Source organism: Nannospalax galili, unplaced genomic scaffold (assembly GCF_000622305.1).
Source record: "Nannospalax galili isolate Female #2095 unplaced genomic scaffold, S.galili_v1.0 scaffold139, whole genome shotgun sequence".
Classification (NCBI taxonomy): domain Eukaryota; kingdom Metazoa; phylum Chordata; class Mammalia; order Rodentia; family Spalacidae; genus Nannospalax; species Nannospalax galili.
The window spans coordinates 574290-585640 of NW_008345884.1; the positions used below are offsets into that span (position 1 = coordinate 574290).

The window sequence follows — 11351 nt, forward strand, 5'->3', positions numbered from 1 at the left end:
AATCAGATATGCTGCATTTATCCTTTAACTTTGAAATTTTATTTAATATTTTGAACTTCATGTCAGTTTATAATGCTCTGGATCATTACAGTTTTTGGCTACATATTGCTCTAGTACATAGATGTTGCATAATTAATTTCCTTATTTGAATTACTTTAAATAAAAATTAGTCTCTCATGTCAGATACATATTGAAAACCTTTTCTCCCAGTATTGAAAATAATTTTAAAATTTCTTCTGATTTTTTGTTAAAAAGATTTTCCCTTTTTTCTTTTTCAGTTGCCAAGGTAATTGGTCCTTCTTTTTCTAAGAAAGAGGCTATTTCTTCCTTAAGAGGAGATGAGCAAGAACAAAAGTTTCCTAAGTTATGAGGCAAATTTGGGAGAGGAAAAATGTAGCCTTCAGTGAAATCTTCCAAAAACATGTAGTTTTCACAAATAAATAGGATAAATGAGAGAGGAAAATCCTCTGAAAAGAGGGTGACACTGTCGGGACTGTGTCTAGGGGAAGAATCTAGAACTCAGGGGTTTCCAGGAAGAATCATCTCTGTGTAGGAAGGTATGAGGTAAACAAGGGACAAAACAAGAAGGCCAAGTGTGATACATGAGATTTCTATAATTGGGTAGAAAACTTCAGAGTGAAGTGCATGGCTGTCAGAAAGAGGAGGTCTGTGCTGGAGTAGGAAAACCTTTGAAGATTCAGAGGCACCTCGCTTCCAACAGTTCCACTCCTAGGCAACATTTGGTGTCAGGACTTCTTTACCTTCCTGGCCCCACTCAGCCACCTTCTCACGGTGCCAAGAATCTTCCCACAAAGCCAAAGGTGCCCAGAGTGAGCCCTAGCAGTAACAGAATGACATCAAGTAGATACTGTTCATGCCATGGACTGCTGAAAAGCATAAGGTTTGAGATGTGCTACACCACCTATCTGCAGGATGTGATCAATCCAGCTCACCAACCTCTGGGCAGGGGGCAGGGGGCAGGGGGTGGGAGAGCCTGATGACTCTGGTAGCCATCAGGTTGCTGTAGACTTGTACCTGTGGGTCAAAACAGAGACAACATGTTACAATGTACTATACCAATATTGAGATCTCATGTCTCCCAGAACCTACACACACACACACACACACACACACACACACACACACACACTTCTATTATATACTGGTATGTTGGATAAATAGAAAATTTGTTGAGATGGTACTGACTGGGTCAGCTTGAAAAATTTAATATGACCTACCCACTAAGATCAGTAACGAACCCTAAAAGTACTAAACTTTAAGAAAATTGTCAGGACTAGACCATGCCTCAAGAGGCTTATGAAATGATAGGAAAATATATTTGATGGTTTGATGTACTGTTTATCATGTATATGGACCACTAATTCTGTGTCAATGTCTACATTAAGTGACCAGTAATACTCTGGGGAAAATGGAGCTGAGAACCACATGTCATTTCCTTATTGCATCAGCAGAGAATCGTCTTGGCCTGGACCGGTTTCCTTAATTGCAAACTTCATATTTGCATAACATGCATAATAAAGTATTTTGCTTGATTTAAAGGTTTTTGTTAATGTGTATATGTGTGTACCATATGCACATGTGTATGCAGGTGTCCAAAGAGACTGAGATACAGCATTAGATCTGCTGAAACGTGAGTTACAGGTGGTTGGGAGCATCCCAACTTGGGTCTTGGGAATTGAACTCGAGTCCTCTGGAAGAATAGCAAGTGCTCTTAACTGCTGAGTCATCTCTTCAGTCCCAAATGCTTGATTTTAGTCTATGATGTCACTATCTCAGACTCATTAGTCCCAAATGCTTGATTTTAGTCTATGATATCACTATCTCAGACTCATTAGGCTAAAGGAGAATTCTCACATATTGCTTTTCACACAAACCACATAGCTGGACACAAGTGGACAGAGGGACCCTATTGCTGAAGACACTGCTTGATGTGAGCACAAGAAAGGGAGAAATCAAGTTTGGGCCAAGCTGGAATCTCCCTTCCACTGGATGGGTGGCTTTCATGGTGCCAAAAAGCAATATGCAGATGACTGGGGAGAATCATCCCCATAATTCTGCTCAGCGATGGACCCTTCATGTCGCACTATCAGCATACCAAACAGGATGTTCCTGTTGGTGCAATAGTGGAGTGTCTAGTGTGTGTACAGCCAGCAAATTTTTGATTGGATATAATGCCTGCTCCTAGAGGTGGAACACACATCTGGCACTGTAGACCAGATCAACTCCCTGTGGCAGGGGAGAATATAGGCCCCAATGGGAAGTCACTGCAATTGTTTTGTTAGATGGACATGATGCACCTGCTAAAGCACTATCCAAGCATTTGTAAGGTTAAGTTATTATAGCAGATGCTGTTTAGATGGTTCTTTCTTCTTGTTGTTTGTGTTTTTATAATAGATGGGATCCCACTGAAATGGACCAACAACCCATGGAAAAATGACAATGCAGAAACCCAAAAGTTCAGTGCCTTGACACAAAAGGAGGAAGATCATCCCACACCTACCACCCCCTCCAAGGCTCAGGGACTTTTGCAGAAGAGTTTAGCGGAAAGAATGTAAACGCCAGAGGAAGGGGTGGAGTGTTAACTGGAAGTGTCCTCCTGACCACTATGCCAGCAAGCTATAGTCACACCTCCTTCCCACACTCATCAAGGAGTTGAGAGGGGAGTCAGTCACCCCTCCCACCCAATCAGTTGACCTTAGCTGCATGTGGGGGAGGGGCTAAGGATATATAAGCCAAGAACACCAGGAGGCACCTCTTTCACCATTTTCTGCGGCTGTTGGGAAGTCACAGGATCTATATTTGAGTGTGTGTTTTCCAATGCAGCCATAAATGGGGGTCTCCCACTCCTCTGTAAATAAACCCCCACCCTATGTTCTGTTAAAAATAAAAGGTGTTTGGATAGATAGATAAGACGGATCTGACTAGGTCGAAAGTGGATGGACTTGTACTGGGGGACATCTGGGGACAGTGACTTGACACATTGGACCTTAACACACAGGACAGAGTATATCGGTTTCAGTGGGGGTGGGGCGATGGGAGGGGTCTGGTGGGGATGGGGCTATAAAGATGATTCAGACTGTTTGCAATATTCTGTATGAAATACATCAAAATTCAATAAAAACAAACTAAAAACAAAAAAACAAAATACATAGCTGGCACTGGGGAAACAGTAAATTGATTCTACTCCACTCAAAATGCCTCCATCACAAGGAAAAACAGATAATGGCCACTTGCCATATTCCCAAAATCTAAAAAACATACCAACCCATTCTTGAGAACATGAACACCCACAACACATAAAATTGAAAGTATTTACTTCTCTGGAGCTTAACAACTCATGTAGGTCTAAAAATATTCTGTTGGTTCTTTTTCATTCCTCTAATAGGACTTGCCTGCCCATGTCTATGGTAGTTTGAATGAGAATGTCCAACATAAGCTCCAAGTATTTGGACATTTTGTCCCCAGTTGGTGGTGCTGTTTTGGGAGGTCTTAGAGAATTTTTAAAGTGTGTCCATGCTGGAGGAAGCATGTAATTGGAGGGTTGGCTTGGAGAGTTCTTAAGCTTTGCTGGATTTCTAGTTCTGCTCTGCTTCCTGTGCCTGCTTAAAGATGTGAGCACTTAGCTACTGCTTCTATTCCAACCACCTCTGTTGCCATGCCTCCCCAGCATGATGGACTCTAATTCCCCTGGAACAGTAAACTCAGATAAACATTTCCTTCTATGAGTTTCTTTGCTCAGTGTTTCTATCACAGCACAATATCCAAAATAATTTGTGAAAGTTGGAAAACTAAATCATATTGTGTCCTTGAAACATCATTTAAGTTATTCAGTCCCTCTTAGCTATAAGAAAGAAGATACTTCTTTTTCTCCTTGAATGAGTCACTATATTTATTTGGCAGTAAATTTCTTTGACGTACCCAGGGCCTATTTTATTGCATCACTAAACTAAAATCCATTAGTTATTTTTTAGGGTAGCAAATCTTTATTGAGAAGAAAGTGGAAGACAAGAAACACACACTTATGTCCCCATACTCCAGTTGGGGACAAAAGAAAATGAAAATATGAACAAGTAAAGCATTGGCAGAACCAAAGTATTAAGAAGGGTTTTGTGTAGTAAGCTAGCATGATAGGAGACTGCTTGAAATGAAAGATTTACAGAGAAGGTGATGTTGGAAATAAGACTTGAATCTCTCATGAAGAAGCTACCCCTACAAGAGAAGGGAAGAACCATGATGCAGCAGCACAAACAAATCATGAGGAAGAGGGGTGGGACGTTTGTAAACATCCTGTCTCACATGGAATTCCCATTAAGGAAAACATCTCACTCAAGGAGACCCTGTGTATATAACCATAAGGCAGAAACTTACTATCAGAAACTCACCATAATTCTAGTCTTACTCTCAGAGGATACGGGTCATCTGTTAGTATCATTGGCATAATTCCATATTCTGGTAATTCTTCTTTATTGAAAAATAGACTCCATACTACTGTAAGTGTTAGAATTACATTCATCTTGATGACCACAACATCTGAGAGATGCACACCTCTTGTCTTCTATGACTTGCTTCATCTTCAGGGCCAACATTCTGAGCCTGGATAGAGATTCCAAACTTTTTTGCTTCTACTCGGACCATGTTATCAAGCTGATCTGCATTGGCTGCAATCCCCACTATGGGAACACCATGCTGGATGGCCTTTGCCACACTACCTATTCCTCCTTGGGTAACAAAGAGGTGAATGTTTGGGTGGACTGCTGTAAAAAAAAAAAAAGATACAACATTTTAGGATTAAAGGCTCAGAACACCAGTTAAATGAGTACCTCAAGGAAAAACCAGTGAGACCTCAGGGTGTGTTTGATAGTAAAATCATTGCTGTTTTGTAGAAAGTACTCAGTTGTGCATGTTCTGGAATATAAAATTCAGACTTGCCTCTGCATGTAGCTTCTTCTCATCCCCAACCATCTGAGACCCAAAACCCGCAGAAATCTTCAGGGAAGAGTGACAATCAAGGACTGATCCTCTGTCTAGCCATTGATACTTCACGTCTCTCCCTCTTCACTTCTCTCACCTCTTGTTTATCTCTGCCTTCCTCATCTCCATTCTCTAATAAAACTAGAACTGTATATCGTGCTTGATGTAGTTTGTAGAAGCCCTGAAATCAGACAGTGATGCACTGTACCATACAAATCTGTATTTCCAAACTGTATTACCTGCTCTATCCTTATTTAAAGAAAACAAAATCACTGATGATAAATAAATAGTAAGTCTCCAAATATGTCACAGAATCAGCATATATTTCACAGAAAATGAGAATCTTTTCTTAAAAATAGTCCTCAACGAAGATCCGCCTGCCCCTGCCTCCCTGATGGGACTAAAGGCATGGACCACCATGCCTGGATGAATTTCCATGGATTCTTATTGAGTAATGTCAATCAGAATGGAATAACTAAAAAGATGATGAATGTCCTTTAGGAGAGGTTGAAGCCAGAAAACATACACACACATTGCAAGACTCTCATTTTGGCGGGGACAAGGGGAAAGGTAGAAAGAAAAGAAGGCAAGCCAGAGCCAACAAAATGTCAGCTCTTCCAATTGTATATATTTACAACCATCCCAGGACCGTCAAACAGACATTTTTGAAGTCACACACTGTTGGGAGCTGAATATTCAGGGCTTCCAGGTTCAGGATGTCTGCCCCCCAACCCCCACCACACCGAACCCCCCAGAGAGCAGGCAATAGGATATTGGCAAAGCCTATCCTGGCTGACCCAGGCACAGGCAATTCGGTCCCCTGAGAGCAGCTAAAGGGATATTGGCAAGGCCTGTCCTAGCTGACCCGGGGCTGAGCCTGTACAGGTCAGTCTGATAATCAGCCTCCAGGCACATGCCCTTCTCTTAGTAGTTCTGCTTGGGTACTGCTGATACAATTACATATGATGAATGAAACTGTTCCCAGGTACATGCCTTTGTCTTAGAAGTTCTGCTTGGGTACTGGATGGAAGTACATGTGATTAATAAAACTGTGGTTATTGAAACTGTGTGGTTCAAAGGAACTTGTGGTTTTGTGCTGTATTTCTATAGTAAAAATTTTTCTGCTTTGAGGCAAGGTATAAAAACATTGTTATCCTGCAATAAAGTATCTGCACAGTCATCAGCCTGCAGGTCCTCCTGATCCCAGTTGTTCTATGTCCTTGTCTTTTTTCCTTAATCCCCTACCCTTCCCACTCAGGTTTTTAGGATCCACCACAGTTCAGCTGCAGCACCTGGGACCTGAACAGGGACCCTGAGTACTAGATAGTGAGTGAGCTATATTTCTATAGTAAGATTTTCCTGCTTTGAGCAAGGTATAAAAGCATTGTAATTCTACAATAAAGCTCCTATTTGGTCATCATCCCACAGGTCCTCCTGATACCCCCCACAAAAAAAAATAGTCCTATGGTTAAATTATATACAAATTAGTGACATGAATTACTGACTTTTCATCCTAGAAGCCCTAGTGATGACTTCTTTTTTTTTTTGGTCTTTTTGAGACAAGGTCCCCCTGTAGCCCCAGCTGTCCTGGAACTCACTATGTAGACCAGGCTGGCCTTGAACTCACAGAGATGTACCTGCCTCTGCCTCCCGAGTGCTGGGATTAAAGGTGTGCACCACCACGCCCGCCTATGACTTCTTTTTATGCAATAGTAGTGAGATGTCTGCAAAAAGCATCTCAGAAACAAGGATACCAATATGGCTATAAGGTACTTTCTATGACACCAAAACTAGTTAGATTCAGTACCTACAGTGAGGTACTCAACCTGACTCTCTCTTACCTTGGTACAACCTCAACCATTGTGTGCATAAAATTTATAAAGTTATGCATCTTCAAACCCTTCTTCAATAAGAAGAATGTGTCCATTTGTGTTTGTTTGTAGCACATACTCAACAGGTGCTAAGGTCTCCACTAAAGACAGTGGCAATGCAGTAGTATGTCCTGAGAGATCACATGTCACAATGGATTATATTCAAACAGTCCTTGCAGGGCCAGATGCAGTGCAGTCAAAGTGACCTGACAGAATATTACTTCTCACTAGAGACAAAAAGCTTGTCCTGGATTGAAAGAGGGGTGAAATCTGCTACTATAGTAAATTTGGCAGTAGGGTCATATTCCCCTAAATCACCAGCTGTCTGTTCCTTTTCTGCCCCCAAAGCTTTACCTATGAACAGTTCCTTCTTCTCTTAGTTCAAATTCCCACCTAGACATTAGAGAGCTAGTGAGCAACAAATGCATGTCAGTGGAAACAGAGGAGCATGCCTGTGTACTCCTTACCCAGGAGGTCATTCTGAGGAAGCCGGTCCATAATTTTCACATTTGCAGCCAATTTGATATCTTTAGGCCAATGAGAAGCATCAAACTTCCATAATATCCCTTGAGGGAGGTGGGCAAAGTCACTGTTCATCTCCTTAATGCTTTCCTTAGTCTGAAAATAGCTTATCGTGGAGCCCTGACCACAAGGACAAACCCAGGGTCCCCAAACTTAGCAATGAAGTTCTCCAAGTCCTACAAAAATTGAACAAACAAAAGGAGTCAACAAACTTGCTTGTGACATTCTGGATAGGCATTATGAGAAAGTCAGACCGTATGTAAACACCCATTAGCACCTTTGTAAAGTGACCTGAACCACCTTTCATAGCCCCTTCTATAAATCACTGTCCTCTGTATCCTGCCTATATTTCCTGTTCTTGGATTTTCTATAAGTCATTTGTCTAACCCTTGGACATGTTCCATGTAAGCATTTTATACAATCAGTACGAGTCTGAAGAAGGCTCTGACAGCTCCATGGCCTGCATTGCACGTGAGGGACTTAGAACATAAGCGCACCAACAGTTCCAGATCCTGGATGTCTGTGTCAAATGGTGAAATAGAGAAGCTGGGATGCTTTGAATATCTCTCTTCACTAAATTCCTGATCCTTGTATCAAGGTCGTACTCATTGCCCAGTGCAGATCCTGGGAGCTATAAGGATTGGGGTATTTTCCAAGACTGGACCAATAGGGCCTGGGAAAGCAGAAGAGTTACTTTTCCTGAAGCCAAGTTGTAAAACCTGCAAGAACATTTCTATCAATTCTTGTCACTACTCCCAGTGTCGTATTTGCTTCAATATTTCTTTTCATTCAAAGCCTTACCCCTTCATGGTTATTCCCCTGTATGGTTGGGTTCAGACTATAGCTGAAAATTAGGCTTGGGAAGATATTTTTAAAGCATTAAACAAAGTTTCAATCAACCTAGGCATGACAATGGCTTATGTCACTCACATGACTGGATTCTTATTAAAGAGAAATTTACATAAGTATTTCCAATGTAGTTGTTTTCAATACCTTCTCTATTCTATTAACTGCTGTGTCTATATCATTTTCACAGATCTTATCCACTGAGCAGCCATGCTCCCTTGTCCCCTACTCCAGTCTCTGGAATTCACCAGTCTGTTGCTTTGCCTGTAATTGCCTGTTTTTGAATGTTTATATAATTTATATAGGTAGAGTATATAATATGAGGCATTAGTGGTTGGCTTCTTTCACAGCATACTATTTTCTGCTTTTTCTGGTTATCCTGATATAGCATGTATAATTATCTCTCCTGTTTATGGCTAAAAGTATTTGGGGTGTGTGTGTGTATATTCCAAAATGTTTTCATCATGGAAACATGCTCTGTTCTGTTTTGAGGATATTGCGAATCCCATGTGTACAAGTATTTAACTGAGTAACTTCTGTCAATTACTTACGGTATATGCCTAGAAGTGGAATCGCTGTATGGTATGACAACTTTGTACTAGAACCATTGTGTAACCTGCAAATGATGTTGCATAGCAGTCATATTGTATAATTTTATATTCATAGAAATAATGAGCTTTGTATGAATGATTTTGCACAATAGTTGTGTAATTTCATATTCATAGAAATAATGTACTTGGGATTTAGTTTCTCCATGTTTGTGTCTGTGTTTCCTTTCTTCCAGCATTGTTTTCTACTACATATCAGAGTTATGGTGGTTTTGTGAAGTATTGTTGCTAACTCTTATTTAAATATCATGTTGAGTAAATGAGCAATACTCAGAAAGAAAAATACTGCTTGTTTTCTCTCATGCAGAATCTAGATTTAAATATACACAGTTAAATATCATATATAAAATAGTATGCATATGTTAAAAAATTAGAAAATTGACCTATGTGGGGGAAGAATGGGTCTTTAAAGAGGAAGAAGGTGAGAACCACAGATGCAGAATTCAGATTTGTATGTATGCATGTTTAAATATGTATTATTATATATGTCATAAAAGCCAGCAAGGGACCATTAAGGGGGAGGAAGAAGAACAGCAAGTGGCAGGAATGACAGCAGAGGGTGCAGTGTGAGGGTGACCAAGTACAGGAAGGGTGCAGTGTGAGGGTGTCCAAGTACAGGAAGGGTGCAGTGTGAGGGTGACCAAGTACAGGAAGGGTGCAGTGTGAGGGTGACCAAGTACAGGAAGGGTGCAGTGTGAGGGTGACCAAGTACAGGAAGGGTGCAGTGTGAGGGTGACCAAGTACAGGAAGGGTGCAGTGTGAGGGTGACCAAGTACAGGAAGGGTGCAGTGTGAGGGTGACCAAGTACAGGAAGGGTGCAGTGTGAGGGTGACCAAGTACAGGAAGGGTGCAGTGTGAGGGTGTCCAAGTACAGGAAGGGTGCAGTGTGAGGGTGACCAAGTACAGGAAGGGTGCAGTGTGAGGGTGACCAAGTACAGGAAGGGTGCAGTGTGAGGGTGACCAAGTACAGGAAGGGTGCAGTGTGAGGGTGACCAAGTACAATAACATATGTGCATGAAAATTCCCTAATGAACACATTATTTTGTATTTTTACTAAAAACATCCTTTTTAAAGGACAAACAAAGAGATATTTGGTAGAATTCTCCAGTCAAGCCATGTGGTCCTGCACAATTTTTATTGACTTTTTCTGGATAACTAATGCAATATATTTACTAATTACAAGTTTGTTCAGGTTTTCATTTTCTCCTTGAGTCTGTTTTGTTACTGTATATGTATCTCAAAATGTGTCCATTTCATTAGATTGTCCACATTGAATGTATAGTATTTTTCTAAATACCCCTTGTACTATGCACTCTTTCGCCTCTTGATTTAATTGATTCTTCTCTTTTACTGGCTGTAATGACTCTTCCTAGTGGTATGTCAATGTATTGCTTGTTTTAAAGAATTCATTTTTATCTCAGTGATGGTATCTATTTCCTCCTTTCATCTGTCTCTACTCCACTCTTATTATTGCTTCCTTCTCAGCACTGAGTGTGGGTCTCTGATCTTTGTTTACTCTTTTACCCAGAAAAATTAGGTTATTAGATTGAAGTCTTTTCTTTCTCTTCCTGCTACATCTACAGCTGTCAATTTCAGTCTCAGCTCTGCTGTGCTGTTCCATACATAATGTTACATTTTCTTTCCTTTCTGTTAAAATATAATCTTTTCAAACCTCCCCCCACCCCACCCCCTTGATTTTCTTCTTTGTCTCACTGGCTATTTAAGCTGTTTTTCACTTTTCCATATTGGTGAATTTTCTGGTTTTTGATATGTATATCATTCCACGGTGATGCAAAAAGATTCCAAAACACTTGAAATTACTGAATTTTGTTTGGTGACATAACATACTGCGGTTTGGAAACAAACTCCCCCCATAGGTTCATGTTTAAAATTTTAGTGGCCAGGTTGTGGTTCTGTTTTAGAAGATAAAATCATACTTGAAAAAGTGGGTTACTGAGATCAACAAGCCTTGAAGTTTGTAACTCACTCCCTGTCAACCATATATTTCCTGACTATGCATATAATATAAACATAGCCTCATAATCCTTCCTCCAGTTCTTCCCTACACAGTGGACAGAATCACCTCACTGTGAGTCAAAATAAGCCCTTCCTTCCTTAATTTGCTTCTTATCAGATATTTGGTCACAGTAAAAAAAAAAAAGAGAAAGAAAGTAACCACTATACATGTAAACTATCTAGAATTACATATCATGTAAAACTGAAAAGAATACGTATTTTCCTGTTTCTACATAAACTATTCTGTTTGGGTTTGTTTTATGGAGATTTCAAGATTCATATTTCTTTATGAATCATAAATAAGCCCTTCCTTCCTTAATTTGCTTCTTATCAGATATTTGGTCACAGTAAAAAAAAAAAAGAGAAAGAAAGTAACCACTATACATGTAAACTATCTAGAATTACATATCATGTAAAACTGAAAAGAATACGTATTTTCCTGTTTCTACATAAACTATTCTGTTTGGGTTTGTTTTATGGAGATTTCAAGATTCAT

The 11351-nt window shown here is 40.2% G+C and overlaps 1 pseudogene; it reads right to left on the minus strand.

Annotated features, from left to right (window-relative positions):
* Window positions 1-746: 746 nt before the first annotated feature.
* LOC103741360 overlaps window positions 747-11351 on the minus strand; it is a 22317-nt pseudogene continuing 11712 nt past the window's right edge.